Genomic DNA, 17,344 nt, shown 5'->3' with positions numbered 1-17,344 from the left:
ATAGATAGATAGTGTGTGTGTGTGTGCGCATTAAGGAAGGCAAGCAAAACAGTTTGCCTAGAGGCTTCCATTTGGATTTATGGAGTTAAATAAAAATTTCATGTGGGAAATTTGATGTAAAAACAAAGAATTTGACAGTATGTTATTTATCCAAGGGGGATCCATTGAAAGTTTTTTTTTTATTATTATTATGTTATGTTAATCAGTTATTAAAGGCCCAGGCATTTCATAGGTGCTGGAGAACAAGGAATAATAAGACCAATATATGATATTTTCTCTCAAGGAGCTAAAATTCTAGTAAGGGGGCAGGTACACAAATAAATGATTTTTATCCTCAATTAAATCTCTTTCATCCAATGTAGCTTGGTCCAGAAGTTGGTTTATTAACCAAATAAAAATTTGGTTATATTTATTTAAAAATACTTTTTTAATATTTTAATTTAAAACAAAACATTTTATATCTTTTCACTGATCTTTCCATATAAGCCAAGGCCTTTTCTTTGTATTATTTTTCTCACATAAACCACATACATAATGCATGATGTGTAGTTTAATGTTTGTATTTTTGAAAGTGGAGTGAAAAACTAAAGAAATTGGCAAAGTAAGGAATGTAGATCCTCCTAGAGTTTTGTAAATTAGTATTTTAGTTACCTTGCCCACACTTAATTCAACAGTACCATTTTTCAGCAACTCAACTTTATCTAGTCTTTTAAAAAATTCACATGTGTTTTCACAGAAACAACTCTTTTCGCTCTTTTCATGTAGTATTGCATTAGCTACCCTGAAACTTAGAATGAAAAATAGTCAAATACAAACACCAAACTTTTTCATGTATCACCAGCTTCTACCAGTAACATGGTATTTGAGAAGGAATTTTCTTTTGGGAAATGGGACTAGTTACAAAGAGATAAAAACTCTGTTGTGTGAGATTGCATTGAGGATTTGGGCACAAGCAGCATGTAAGAGAAAGAAAGATATATAGAGCTAAGAGTTATTTGATTTAGCTGAATCTGTGTAAATACATGTTTCCCCTAACAGGATAGCTACAAGAAAAGGAGTGGGGGCCACTGTTGAGACAGATTACTATGTGAATGGCACCCTTGAGAATTGGGTGGCATGGCAGCCCTGGCTGAGCCTTAGCAGAAGCCCTGGGTGAAGGGCGAGGGTCGATAAGTGTAGTGTATTTGCCTTCTTCATTTATTTGTACTTTCTCAGGGAAGTGTACACCAAGAGACATAATGAAGAGAAAGATGTGAAAAGGAGCTATCAACCTATTGAAATCAGAGCAATCATATAATCCTTTCAAACTCTGGAACGTGAAAAGGGATGCTATCAATAGTTACACAGGAATGATGAATGTAAGCCAACCAGGACTCTTCCAAAAACCAGAATGTATGTTCACCCTAATCAAAATCCTCTGCAGCAAGAAGTCTGAACCAATATTGACAGGAAGAAGAGTTTCAAAAATAAATTTGATTGATTGACAATGAATTCCCTCTCAGCCCTTTTACGTTTGGAGTAGTTTTCTATGGAAATTTATGGTTTTATATCAATTATCTAGTTAACAGCCAGAATATCTGACAAAATATCTTGAGAATTAGTTTATTCATCACATATATTTCTTCCATATGCTCTAGGAGGGAATATGCAAGAAATATCCAGGGATCTCTAAAAGAAAAAAACTAAGTCAAAAATTCCTGAGAACTTATTTTTTTCTTGGTATCAGAATATTAAATATTGGAAAATAGATTTTTTTTTTTTTGTGAGGAAAAATTGCCCTACAAACACTACTGGTATTTTCAAAGTGTAAAATGCCTTCCACAAAACAAAGACAACTGAAAAATTATTAGTTGCTGACAGAAAAGCTGAAACCATGTTGTAAAAGAAACATGGAAGATGCTATAAGATCTTGTTTCTCGTTAGAATGTATCTATACACTAGCCATTCTTTCCAGTAATAAAACCAATACCCAGAATTCTAAATGACTTGTTTAGAATTTTACCTAGTACATCATTTACAGCAATGTGCTGGAATGTATAACCCTGACTCTTCCATATATTCAATATAAATAATCCAACAAGCTGCTCAAATTCTTTCCATGATTCTGGTTATAAATCGACACTGATCTATGCAGACTGGAATGAAGCTGTGGACTTACATGGTAGGATCCAGATTAGACAAACCTCCAAAAAATGTTACCAGGCTTTACTTGCTGCAAAGTTGAGGGGTAAAACCGTGGGCCTAAAAAATTGTCAGCTTAGAATCCCCAAATGGTTGGTTCTCTTCACCATAACTGAAAAAATTAGAATTCCTTTTTGAGGCAATAGAGAGTGGTTAGGTCAGCCTCGGTTTCTTGAGGCCATTTGTTATGAGAACGAAAAACAGAAATTCTCTGAAGCAGAGAAAGTGGAAGAAAGCAATAAGGCAAATGGAAAGGGAGTGCTAAAAAATAAGAGTTTCTTAGTCAATGCAGTTTTGTTTTGATTTGACTTATTGTAACCTCAGAGATGCAGTGGTCTGGGAATATCAGAGGCAGATATTTCAAAGAGATAAGAGATGAGTCATTCTTCTTAGGTGGTGGGGACACCAACTGCCTCCACCCTCTGGATTCACATGATTCCTGTTGTTGTTTTTCCATTTTCTATGCTCTGCAACATTCACACGATGCTCTTGCCATGAAATTCATGTAAAGACTTGAAAGCCTGGCTCCTTGGGCTGATAGATAATGCACAAAAAAGTCGTTTTTCCTCTGTGCAGAGCTAATTGACCTACCCAGGGAACAAAACTTTAGGGTAGGCTCCATTAACAGCATGGCCTACCCAGATGAGCTAACACGTCTGATCTAAAACATCATGACATTATTTGTGTGATGTTAGCTGCATAAATATAATTTTTGTAGGAAAGTCCTCAATAACTATGTGATATTCCTAAAAAGCTTTTGTTTTTTTTTCCAAATAAAAACAATGATGATGAAGAATGTAAATAAAATAGAAAATGTGAGAACTTTCTCTCCCTTCCATACCCCAGGATATAGATGTATATCCTCCTTCTGGATATGTAAACTTATAGACACTTGTAGTTTTAACCTATACTGGATCATATAAAACATGCCGCTTCCTTAGCCACAGCAATTAGCAGGGGAGGAAAGGGAAAGAAATAAAAGGCGTCCAGATTGGAAAGGAAGAAGGAACCCTATCACTGTTTGCAGATGACATGATACTATATATAAAAAACCCGAAAGACTCCACCAAAAAAATATTAGAACTAATACATGACTTTGGTAAAGTTAAAGGATACAAAATTAACAGAGAAAGTGGTTGCATTTCTATGCAAATAAGCTATCAGAAAGAGAAATTAAGAAACAATTTCATTTACAATTGCATTTAAAAGGATAAAATACCTAGGAATAAATTTAACTAAGTAGGTGAGAGACCCATACTCTGAAAACTGTAAGATACTGATGAAAAGAATTAAAGATGACACAAATAAATGGAAAGATATACTGTGCTCATGGATTGGAAGAACTAATATTGTTAAAATGTCCATAGAGCCCAAAGCAATCTACAGAGTCAATGCAATCCCCATCAAAATACCAATAGTACTTTTCACAGAGCTAGAACAAAGAATTCTAAAATTTGTATGGAACCACAAAAGACCCTGAATAGCCAAAGCAATCTTGAGAAACAAGAACAAAGCTAAAGGTATGCTTCCTATTTTCAAAGCATACTACAAAGCTATAGTAATCAAACAGTATGGTACTGGCACAAAAACAGACACACTGATCAATTGAAAAGGATAGAGAGCCCAAAAATAAACCCACACATATATGGCCAATTACTCTATGACAAAGGAGGCAAAAATATATAATGGAGAAGAGACAGTCTATTCAGTAAATGGTGCTGGGAAAACTGGACAGTCACATGCAAAAGGATGAAACTGGACCACCACCTCACACCATATACAAAATTTTTAAAAAATGGATTAAAGACTTAAATGAAATAAGACCTGAAACCATAAGACTCCTGGAAGAAAGCATAGGCAGTAAGCTCTTTGACACTGGTTTTAGCAACATATATATCTATTTTTTGGACTAGTCTTCCCAAGCAAAAGCAACAAAAGCTAAAATAAACAAATATGATTACATCAAACTAAAAAAATCTTGCACAGCAAATGAAGCCATCAGTAAAATGAAAAGTCAGCCTCCTGAATGGGAGAAGATACTTAAGAATCATGCATCCAATAAGTGGTTACTACCCAAAATGTATAAAGAACTTACACAACTTAATATAAAAATATTTAAAAACCCTGAACAACCCAATGGAAAAATGGACAGAGGACTCGAATGGGCATTTTTCCAAAGAAGACATCCAGATGGTCAACAGGCACATGAAGAGATGCTCAACATCACTCATCATCAGGGAAATGCAAATCAAAACCACAATGAGATATCACCTTGCACCAGTCAGGTTGGCTAGTATCAAAAAGAGAAGAAATAACAAATGTTGACAAAGATGTGGAGAAAAGGGAACCTTTGTACACTGTTGGTGGGAATGTAAACTGCACAGTGGAAGAAAGAATGGAGTTTCTTAAAAAAATTAAAAGTAGAACCACCATACAATCCAGCAATTCCACTTCTGGGTGTTCATCTGAAGAAAATGAAAACATAAATTTGGAGAAATATATGCACCTTTATATTCATTGCAGCATTATTTATAATGGGCAGAGTGTGGAAGCAACCTAAGTGTCCATTGATAGATGAATGGGAAAAGATGTTGTCTGTATATACAATGGAATATTACTCAGCCATCAGAAAATGAAACCTTGCTATTTGTGACAACGTGGATGGACCTGGAGGGTATTACGCTAAGTGAAATAAGTCAGACAAAGACAAATACTGTATGATTCTACTTAATATGTGGAGTCTAAAACAAAACGAAATGAATGAACAAAACAGAAGAGAAACGAACTCACAGATATAGGAGACAAACTGTTAGTTTCCAGAGTGGGGAGGAGTCTGGGGGTGGGTGAAAATAGGTGGAGGGGATTAAAAGCTACAAAATTCTAGTTACAAAATAAATAACACATGCATAGGGAATGTGGTCAATAATATTGTAATAATTTGTATGGTGACAGATAGTAACTAGACTTATTGTGGGGATTATTTTATAATGTATAAAAATATCAAATCACTATGATGTACAACTGAAACTAATAAGATATTGTATGTCAATTATACTTTAAAAAAACATGCTGCTTCATAGCATGCTTTATGTTTAGTTTAGTTATGCCAGTTTCCTTTAATGTCACTTCTATGACACTAATAATTTACTTAAACCTAATTTCCTTGATATATAAGCTTTAGAGGACATCATTAATTCTTGAAGGTAAAAATGAAGAAATTAGCATAATTATGCTAATTTGTATACATTTGTATTTCTCTATTTTTTCTTTCTTGTATTATTTTTACATTCTTATGGTTTGTAACACTATCATTCCATTTTGTAACAGGTTGTTAGGCTTGGTTTATATGACGTGGTTCTATACTTGAATTGAGTCAATATTAAATTTGAAAAGAGGCAGTTTTATCAGCTGATACTATTAACTCAGGTAAGCATGATCTTGGGAAACGGGCAGTGCCCATTTGGTTTGTTGTTTCAGAATTTCCTGCCCAAAGTCTACTCTGTGTGAGGGCCCATCATTTCTTAGCTTTAGGAACTCATATCTTGGGATGGACAGATCACACGGTAGGAGTTCATTAAGGTCTACTGTGCGGCCCTATATGTCACAGGTCATAGATTTGATGATTCATCTCTTCTCAATTAATTCTGCTTGCTTCTTCCCTTCGCCCTGTTACCTCACCACACCTCAAGGCTATTCTCCAGTGTTGGAATTAGAGGTATTCCAGTTACCCTCTTATGTCTCTCACCATTGCAGTATAGGATTTGACCCTGACCTTCCCATTCCCCACTTCTGATACCAGTGTAGTTACGACAAAGAAAAAAAAGGTGTTGGTTAGCCTCTTGGGGAACTCTAATTGTCTTTCAGAGAAATTTATGCTTTAAGATCTGGACGGCAGCAAAGTTAACTTTTGGCCTTCTCTTTGGACTTGGAGCAAATTTTCTGTCTTTTTAGGCTTTTTTAATAGTTTATGGTTTGGGGGACACCTGGGTGGCTTAGTTGGTTAAGTGTCTGCCTTTAGCTCAGGTCATGATCCCAGAATCCTGGGACTGAGTCCTGCATGGGGCTCCTTGCTCAGTGGAGGGCCTGCTTCTCCCTCTCACACTCCCCCTGCTTCTCCCTCTCACACTCCCCCTGCTTGTGTGTGCTCTCTCTCTGACAAATAAATAAATAAAATAAAAAAATAGTTTATGGCTTTAGTTTTTAGATGCTTTGGTAGGTTTCATGGGAAGAAGCAAACATCTGAATTCCACTATTTTTTAAAAGAGTACATGAGTCTGTTTCTGGAATCTTTATTCCTGTACCCCAATCCAGTCATCAGGACCTGCACCATGACCATACTCCTGTAATTCCTGGAACTTTGTGTTGTATTTTGCTATCTGTAGGGCAAGTCTATTCCCACTATTCTACCTTTTCAAAATAGCTTAGTTAGAGCAAGCAGTTTTTCTTCCAAAAGAGCTTTATAATCAATTGACTATTATGAAACAGATTGGAATTTTGATTCTATGTGCATTAAATTTTAAGATAAACTTGGAAAGATTTGACATTCACTTGAATAGAAAATTTGGCTAAAAAAATAATGTGTAAATTTTGACAAGAGGTGAAATTTACTGAAACAAACCAAAAAGGAAAATATGTTACTTCACGAGAGCAGTGATCATGTTGGTCTTTTTCCTTAAAAGAATCCAAGAATCTAGCACTGCGCCTGGCACAGACCAGGAACTGAACAATAGTAGAATGAATCAACAATTGAATTTAATAAAAGCGAATTCCTTTTTTTAAGAAATAGCATTCTTGGTCTGTATGACTTAGAAAAGAAACTGCTAACCCTAGTTGATTTAATAAGCAAAAAAAAAAAAAAGTACTTTGAATCAAATAATACAAGAAAAGAAGGAAAGAAGCACACATTACCCTACCCTTTTTCTTTCTGAAAACATCTGGATATTTTGTGTGTGTATGGTGCTTTACAAATTTTAAAGTGGCTTAATTTGGCTGGCTGGGATATTCTTGGTGGAAGAGGGGGAGGAAGGTTGACTTATTTTTATGATTGAACAAAAATATTGTAAATAGCTCAGTTCCCTTACATCACAGTTTAAACAATATACAATTGGATTCTTCCATTATAAAACATTACTTTGTATCCAGTTGATAGAACCACACACGCTACAAATAATATATGGAAGTTTAGGGGTAGAACTATCAAAATCTACTGAGAACTCCTCCCTAATTCTTTAGGCTCCTGTGACAGCTTATGTATCTTGCCATTGTTAATAGGCTTTTTATTCATTTACTCTGGAGTTTGCTGGGAACTCCTCTAGATCTTCCCTAATATTACAAGACAGTTTCCAAATGATGGTGAGGGACACTGGTAAGGGCTGAAGATCCTGACATCAAACTGTTTCTGGGATCTAGTAAAGCCTTCTCAGATACCTGACCTGGGCGGGAGAGAAATGGAAGACAGACTTCCTTATGGTCTGAAAATTTCAGGGCAGTCATTTCCCACCACTTTTGGGTTGGGCAATCGTTGCTGAGCTACATCAGTATCAAGCTAAGTTAGTCTTAGTCAACTTTCTCTGCTTTCCCTTCAGCTTTGGAATTTTGCCTCTATGTGGCTGCATGGCTGCAGTGGGTCCAGCTGAGAATAACTGTTTTGTGGGCTTCCACAGCCTCCTAAGTACGACCAGTAGTCACCAATTCTATATTATGCATACCCACACATTTCTCTTGTTTTAGCTTTCCTATGTTCACCACCTGTGGCGTAGGGAATACCAAACCTCAAGTGTCTTGTCTCTTAAGCAAATCTGTTTATTTAACCAGAAAGAGGACCTTATGTAATAAATAGTTAAAAAGTTAGCCACCCTTACTATCGCCCCTTCTTGTGTAAATTTCCCCCCAAAGCAAAATCTTCCCCAGTAACTTTGCCCTTTCACCCTAGATAAGGCATCCCTCATAGGTGTGGTATCATGTTCCCATAAATACTCTCAACCTACCTGATGCAATTCCCAATACTTTAGAACGTATATGCACTAACAACCTGATGATAAGACAATATAATCAACATTTCATAAAAGCAGAAAGGTAAAAATTTTTTAAAAAATTTTTTATTTAAATTCAATTTAGGGGCACCTGGGTGGTTCAGTCAGTTAAGCATCTGTCTTCAGCTCAGGTCATGATCTCAGGGTCTTGGAAATGCACCCTGCATAGGGCTCCCTGCTCAGCGGGGAGTCTGCTTTTCCCTCTCCCTCTGCACCCCCCATACTTGCTCGCTCTCTCTCTCTAATAAACAAATAAAATCTTTAAAAAAATTCAATTTAGTTAACATATACTGTATTATTAGTTTCAGAGGTAGAATTTAGTGATTCATCAGTTTCATATAACACTCAGTGCTCCTTAATGCCCACCACCCAATTACCCCATCCCCCCATTACCCCATCCCCCCACCCACCTCCCCTACAGCAACCCTCAGTTTCTTTCCTATGGTTAAGAGTCTTTTATGGTTTGCCTCCCCCTCCCCCTTATTTAAAAAATAACCTTATTTTTTTAAAAAAATTTAATTTCTTTATTTATTTGAAAGAGACCATGTGGGGGTGGGTGGGGACAGGGAGAGAGAGAAGCAGACTTCCTGCTGAGCAAGGAGCCCGATGTAGGGCTCAATTCCAGCACCCTGGGATCATGACCCAAGCTGAAGGCAGACGCTTTATTGACAGGCACCCTGCTGAGGCACCCACGCCCCTGTTTTAATCTTATTTTATTTTTCCTTCCCTTCCTCTATGTTCATCTGTTTTGTTCCTTAAATTCCACATATGAGTGAAATCATAGACCATTTATTCACTTAAAAAAGAATCAATTGCAGGCCCTGGGCTACCTACTGAGAGTAAAGGAAGGAACAACACAAATATGATTCTTAGACCCTAGAATCCTTGATCCCCAGATTTATGACAATGGGGCTACTGAGATCTATAAAATTCAGGATCTTCTGACTTTCTTTATGGGAAAAACCAACACACTATTAAGCTAATCAACCAAACAACCTATCATACCACACAATATGATTAATTGATGCTAAATAATGGAGATTTAAAAAAGGGCAATGTTCTTTCTTCCATTTCCCTAGCATTTGAGCTCTTTCCAAGTTTCATTTTACGTACGGAGCATATAACTGCATGGAACTGTTTTAAATCTGTGTTAGATAATTGGGAACACAATGCATGAAAAGCTCTGCTAGAGTGCAAGTGCTTTGCCTTTTTGAGATTCTGGCATTTTTTTTTTTCTCTCAATCTATCTTATAACCAGTTCTTTATAAATAGTATAATGAATAAATATTATGAGGAACATGTTGAATTTAAGATGAATATTGTTGTAATTTTACCAAGCATGCCAAGATGTCAGTTTAACTTTATCAGGAAAACCATTTCAAGAATTGGCAGGTAATTGGAATATGCATTATTACATGCTCAAGTGAATGGGAAAAGAAGAGAAGTGCATAAAACAGGGAAGGCAGAGCATTTTGATGTTGCCTCCAACTTTATCTTTTATTTGAATAAAATACCCAGAAAAACTGGGGATTTTAATCAGCCGAAAGCATTCTTACTCTTAAATGGCTTTCTCCATGATTGCATACAAATTAGAGAATATCAATGACATAACGTAACAGAATTAAGCAGAAACTAAAACATAGCACTACAACCATACTCAGAAACAGAAATGTTTTGACTGTGGCATCTCCAGGAAGAATTTGAATGTCAACATGGGTTATGTATGTATTGTTCTCTCCCTACACCTGATCCCTTGATATCCCTATCCTGTTCCAAAGCTTCAATTACCATGTCTGCAAAGGAGACAACCAGGGCCAGAATAAGTATCCTTAATTTCTTTTCCACAATCAGACTCTTGATTTCACACTACCTAAAAGCACATTAGTTGATTTTTTGCTATCAAAGCCTTGTTGCTAACAAGGATATAGTTTTCTTTAAAACATTCCTTGCAGATGAATCTCCAAATCTCCATGAGATTTATTTCTTATCTCTTCTCTATTGTGTATTGTGTGAAGTCCTGGTCTACATTATGATTATTCCTAATAGGTAATTACTCATTTGTACTGTATTCAACAGTGATAATCTAGCCCATATGCTTGAGAATTTTGTTGTCTATTTGAAGAGGTCTGGCATATAGACAGATAAAGTTACAATAGAATGGGAATAAATGCAAGAAGAAAGGTAGAAACAATGTGCCCTGTGGATATTGGAAGAAACTAATTTTCTCAGGCAGTTTTAGGGAACAAAAATTGATTTTAGATGCGGTTCCTGAAGGTTGAAAAGGTGTCCAGGCTTAGGAAAAAATGGCGGGCTTTTGAAGGAGAGGGAATAGCATGTGCAACGGCCCTGGAAAGATAATCTTCTATTATGGCAATTCATCAGAGATGGTGATAAGTTCAACATGGCTGAGGCTTGGAGTCCATGGAATAGCTGTTGGAAAAAGTTGTATTTCGGTCACATTTAAAATGTCCTTTCATGCAAACTCAGGAGCTTGAGTTTTATTTTTCAGGCATATGTAAATATCTGGAATTTGAAGCAGATGAGTGATGGGAATAGATTTTTTTAAAGGAAGATACCTTTGGGAGCTGTGTGAAGGAAGCCTTCAGGAGGAGACTGCAGTAAGATCAGATAAAAAAACCAACAAAATCATCCAAGTGAGAGCTGATGCAGATCTAAGCAAGGAAAGAACATAGGTTGGGAAGGAGAGAAGGAGACAGACTCATGAGAAGTTTCCGAGCAAGACTTGGCAGGACTTGCTAATGGTTTAGATGCAGAGTCCTAGAGTGAAAAAGAAATAGTAGGTATCTTGGGAATTTTTGGCTAGGGAGACTGAGCGAATAATGAAAGACTCTAAGAAAAGTAGGTTAGCAGAGATGAGGGTGAGTTTGAACTTGGATGTGTCTGTCCCTTTAACAAGTTTGCGGAACATCCATGTGGACATGTCTACTAGTCATTGAGAAATATGAGTTTCTGCTGGGCAGAAAGATGAGTGATGGAGTTCTACAAATCATTAGCAATTGATCATGCTAAAAGTCAGGGCCTTTAACAAACAAACAAATAAACAAACAAAAAAGATTAACCCATAGCTTTCCAACTGGATTGAGGAAGGGACCCTAACTTTCGTTCCTGGATATTTTGTACCTGATGCCATACCTGACATGTAGAAGACTCACTTTTCTCCTGGGCTGGTAAAGACTGGGAAGCAATAATGTGCTTTTGTTTGTTTCCCAATGTACTCATGACCCCAGTGAAATAACCTCCTACCAGATCTCCTTGCCTTCCATCTTCCTTACTCCAAGGCTTGCTGCATGTTGCTCTCAACCCATTTGTCCTAATTAAGTACTGGTCTAATCATGTCTCACCATCCTTTTGCTCAAAAATCTTTTAAGCCACTTCCCATTATATACAGTATAAAGCCCCTCCTTTTCAATGGTGCTCTTCCCTTACCTCTTTTCTTTCCCATGCCTCCTACATAGAATAGCATCAAGTGCCTTTCCTCAGATACGGCTCCCTTCATAGTCTGGACTGGTGCTTTTGTTCCTTCTTCCTGTCCATACCTGTTATGATCCTCTTAATCTCAAGAATGGCTCCAATATCAGCAATCCTGTCTCTCTACAGAGTGTTGTACCTTTATCATAGTACTAAAACACATTATGCCTTAAATTAGTGTTTGTGGTTTTGATCACATTAACTGTGAGAAAAGGGCTGCCTTATTCATTTTGTATTACCGTGCCTCTTACAGAGTAGTTGTATGATAATAATATTGTCTATACCCCCTCATATTTTTGTCTCTTTTATATTGTGAAGGATATATGATAACTCATTTTTACTTGGTATATTCATTTTGATATTCTGATCAAAGTTTTTTCATTTTTAGCCAAAGCGACTCCCTGCTTAGTTTTTGCCCCTTTATCTCCATCCATTGCCAAGGCTAACAATAAATAAGAACCTTAGTGGTTACAGAATCAACTGCCCACAACCCTAGCCCTCTCATTCTACAGTGGAAAATATCAAGAGAAAGAGGATAACCCATGAAAATTTAGTTTATTCTGATAATGAAATATGGTTTCATATTTAGGAAAACAACCCCTTTAGAAGTGTCTAGGTTCTTTGGGAAAAGGAACAAATAAAAATATAGTTCAGCCAAATGAGATTTGGGCTGATCTATCAGAATAATAGAAAATCTAAGCATTTAAAAAATGTGTTCAATTTTTTAGTTTTCCTCTCTGGTAGAAGGAAATCTAGTCAATTTTCATGGACCTTAGACAGAATCAAAGATCAGCATGTTGAAGTTAATCAGTAACTTGAAATGCCTTTTTTTCATGTGTTTGGAAGAAAGAAAAGGAGACAGATTGCTGTGGAAGTATAAGATGTTATTGCTGCAAAAATGCTTGTATCTCTACCAATTTTAAATGTCAGTTTTCTTCTCCCTAAGTTTATTTTACCTGTCTACTTGGATGAGATTCATAACTATCCATGTCTGAGGAATATTATCTTTCTTTTATACATTTTGTCGTAGAGCATTTCATCATACTTTGTGCACTGTGTGTTGAAAATTCTGAAACTATATTACATAGCAGAAACAATTCAAGGCTTAACTTGAAAAAGAGTCACAAATTGGACTGGAATGAAAATCATATATTTTGGAAAAGCAAACCAGTAAAAGCTGGACATGTTCTGTTCTAAAATAATGGGTTACATTTCTTTAATCTTTGAAATAGTATCTGTGTAGTATTTTCCCATGAAGTATTACATATAGATAAAATTTTAGAATAGCATGAGATTTTGGAGGTCATCTAGACAAATGTATCACTTCATGGATAAGGATATATTAAGCTTAGAAATGTTAAGTCCCTTTTCCAAGGTCACACAGAAATCAGCAGCAGAGCCTAACTCAGAATTTAACTCATCTGATTCCAGATCTACATCTCTTTTTACTTGTACTACCATGTCTATATTATCTCAGTTCAAAATTAGAATGTATATTTTAATGGTCTGATTTGATCAAAATGGAAACAATGGCACAGAGTATTGGAAATCAAAACCGTCCCCCTAAATCTGGACACTAGATAATTAACACCCAAGTCTATTTGTGTCTTCATTTATTTGTGCCCATAGTTTATTTTTTCAATGTAAATATTATGGGGTTTTTTTGCTTTACCGATTTTCACGGTCTTCATTACACTGGCCAAACACAAAAATGAAGGAAATCAAACACTGGGGCTCCATACTTAGTGAATCCCTTTAATGCCATTCAAATCTCAATCATCAAATATTAAGAATCCTCAACACATGAAGCCATTTGAAGTCAAATATAGTACATCATTACATTCTGAGAATTACATGCTAATACATGTAATAATGCAGAGCATCTCAAAAAGTAAAACAAACAAGGAAACAAATATGCCCCTTCAGAGTTGTTGGTTGGGCTGGAGCTATGTGTTGAGTAAAAATAAAACTGCCATATTTCTGGCATCTTGATTCTTGGAGCTCATCATCAAAGTTACATCATCCTTGTGTGAAATTGTAAGGGGGATAGTCTTCAGGAACAAAAGCTTTGAAGCAAGGTAAAAATATATAATAAGCAATATGTCCCTAAGCAATCTGAAGAATACATTCTCAACAAGTGAAATCCTAGCCAAAAAAAAAAAAAGTCCTTTGAGTCTGGATTCATTATTCATGGTTTTGAATATTCAGGGTTCACAGGTCCAATCTGTGCTTGGCAATAATTCTCCATTTCCCTGAGCCCCATGGTGTGCACAGCTGCTTGGAAAAGTAAAGAACTACTGGTGAAGGTGATGCATGGCAACATTTTTTTTTTTTTTTATTCCTGTCAGACTTGAAAGGGTGAGAATCTGGAAGAGGTAAGAGCCTATGATGATCGTCTTAATTAAAGAAAATTATTCACTTTTACAAACACTTAGAAAGTCATCTAAAATAAGAATTTCTTTTGGATTCCAAACTTAAAAGATAAGTGTCACTCTGCAATTTTCTGACAGGTCCCTGGGAGCATCTGGGAGCCGCCAACAACCAAAGGCTGAAGCCGCGGGGGCTACAATGATGTGGTTGGAAGGCTGGAAACCACCACTGACCCCAGTTCAGTTCTGTTGCTCATACAGACTATTTTAGCCCTGTCTCCCTGCTGTTCCTGATGTGTTTCCAAGTAATCCCAACTTTTCATGTTCTGAAAAGAGATGCATGTCCATGACCCGGCGAAGCATTACGGAAAGGGAGGGAGCATCAAGTCCAAGTTCTGCCACTTCTGACTGTGTGAAGATGGGTAGATGATTGTGTTCTTTAAATCCTCTGTGCCGTACTTTTCTCAGTCTCAGAAGGGGGTGATAACATCTATCTTTTAGGTTTTTGTTGTGAGGATTAAATGTGGCAGAAATAGAGTAGGTACTCAATCAGTAATAGGTGTAATTGTATATACTCTACCTTCTTCTCAACTACCTGGCAAAAAATTCTATTCAGGAGTGAAGATTCTTTCACTCTAGCTCAGATCTCTTCAATTCTACTGTGTTTATCTTCGTCCCCTAGCCAGATGGATAGCAGCTGGTTTGGCATTGAAGGTGAAGACAGAAGATTCTCTCCCCTACATAACAGGGGTTGAGTTCTATCCTGAGACAACCCTGTTGATCTAATCTCATGGGCATTTTGTGTATTTATGCCTGTTAAGCCTTTATCCGTTGCCCCAAAAGAAAGCCTCTCCAAACCTGGGGCTCTCCTGCTTACTCTTCCTTCTCCCACTGACTTCCCTCCCAATCTTTACAATATGTTCTATGAAAGGTTTATTTTATCTTATGTAACTCTCTCTTACTCCCCTTGCTTTGATTGAACTTTGCCTCTGCCACAAAGATGCCCATTCTCTTCTTGCCATAAATTCCAGACTCAGTTTACCAGTCCTCATCTTGATTGAATTCTCACCACTTCTACTGCTAACACCCTCATCCAAGACACCATCATTATTTGCCTGAAGTGATACAATGGTCAATAAATCAGGTGTCTGCTTCTACCTCTACATCCGTATCAGGTGTTCTCAGCATAGTAGCCAGAGTGAACCTTATAAACCAAAGTTAGATCATGTCACTTTGTTACTACTTCAGGGCAGGGACCCTATCACTTTATCTGTGAATCTCTAGTGCTTTTCATTGGAACTTAGCAGATTCTCTAGGAATATTTTGCTGAGTGATTAAAAACTAAAAGAAAAAAGAAAGAAGAAATATGCCACATCCTCTCTTAAACCCTTGAATATCTGTAAATTATTTTGTTCGTAACTTCACATCATTTTATATAATAAACAAGCCCATCATCTAAGAGGTAGGGTAGATGTGTAAACTGAAACCCAGAAAAGTTAAGGGATGTGCCCAAAAACACAATGGCAGTGAGATTGGGAGTTTGGACTTGAACTCAACTTTCTTACTCCAAAAAGTATGCTCTTTCTGTTATGCCGTATTTCACATACATGCCATATTTCACATACAAGTTTGGAGGTCTCCAGGCTTGCCTACCCCAACCTGTGGTTTTACAATATATGTCATCTTTGGGACTAACTCCTGTGAAGTCCAAAATTTGACATTATGGGAAACTCTAAGGTAGACATGGAAGCTTGGCAGCCAGGAGAATCCTGGCAGAATCCAGGCAGAATTTTCCTGAGACTATTTTCTGCATACCATCTTCAGAGTATACATCATTTGATATGGAACGTGGACAACAGGAATCATTATTATATGCTTGTAAATAATCTCAACCAAAATTTTACATTTGTAAATGAAAATGGTTTTATGTCTAGGAATCTGATTTTGTTATTATTTTCATTATTAAATTAGGTCTGTATACCCTGGAGAAAAACTGGCAGAAAACATCTAACTTATTAAAATCAGATATTCAAAAGAAATTTAATTTTTTGTCTGAATTGATAATATAAAATATTGAAGTTAAAATTCTAGAAGCTATGTTCACTAGATGAATTCATAGTGTAACAAGATCTGGGAATAACATAAACTAATTTTCTCTACCTTGTAAATAATTATCTTCCTTTAGACCAGTGCTAACATTGGAAGAGGTTGTGGGGCAGTATGGGAAGGAGGAGGGAGTCAGAGCTGATTTCATTACGTGCCTCCTAGAGAATGGGTTATTAAGCAGCAAAAAACAAAAAACAAAAAACAAAAAAACAAAACCAACAATGACAACAGCAATAATAAAACTCTACCTTCCCAAAGTGTGCAGAAGATTAAGCTGATACTGAAATACATTTCTGGACAGCTTTTCTTTTTCCGAATTGATAATTATGGTGAAGTAGGATTTCATGATTCTTTGTAACTGATTCTGTTATGCATTCGCTTGGCAGTCTCAGTTTTTGCTTCTTGATCTTGCTAGTTTATTCCTTCCTTTATGTGGTACTAGTGCTTGAAATAGACTGACAAGAAACTGTCTTGTTCATATTATGTCTTCATATTCATTCAAGCTCCCACATCGCTAAATAGTTCTACCAATCCAAAGGATGCTTAATAAATATTCTTGAGCAGTTTACCTTACATTCTAAGAAGAGTGTGCTGTCTAGATTTGAGGCTTTCTAACCTTTGAAAAATGGACCCACATAAACAAAAGTATTTTTACACATTGTTTAAAAAAGTTTACACATTGTTTAAAATGCGACATAATATAGTCCAGACACAGGAAACCAAAATGGATTCAGTGCTCATTTCATCCCCAATTTAAATGAGACGGTTACTGCAAGAGTTAACCAAACTCACGAAGGCAGATGCATCTCAGAATTTTGAGGGTCATACAGGATATTTTTACTCTGCCAATTAGCAAAGATTGACCTTTCATTCCTCTTGTTTTGCTATAAATCAGCAAGGTATTAAATTCATGTTACAAAGTACGGCTATTTGCCGTAGGTGCTAGTAAGGAAAACCAGAAAACATTGTTTATATTAAATGAGATAACACATGTAAAGAGTTTATCTCAGTTATTCTGCATAGCAAGTAATAAATAAAGGTTATAATTCCTTTTCTAAATTCCCCTATTTTCACTTCAAAAGTTTAGTAGTTATGACTTAGGTTTATGACTTGAAGTGAGGTAATATCTCAGTTGCCCCAATTACAAAAGACAGTGGAGAGATAAAA

The sequence above is a fragment of the Mirounga angustirostris genome, unplaced genomic scaffold (assembly GCF_029215605.1).
Source record: "Mirounga angustirostris isolate CCGP_5_RB_7025 unplaced genomic scaffold, mMirAng1.0.hap1 SCAF_3, whole genome shotgun sequence".
In the NCBI taxonomy this organism is placed as follows: Eukaryota; Metazoa; Chordata; class Mammalia; order Carnivora; family Phocidae; genus Mirounga; species Mirounga angustirostris.
The sequence above is the reverse complement of the archived record's forward strand: the minus strand, read 5'-3'. Positions refer to the sequence as shown.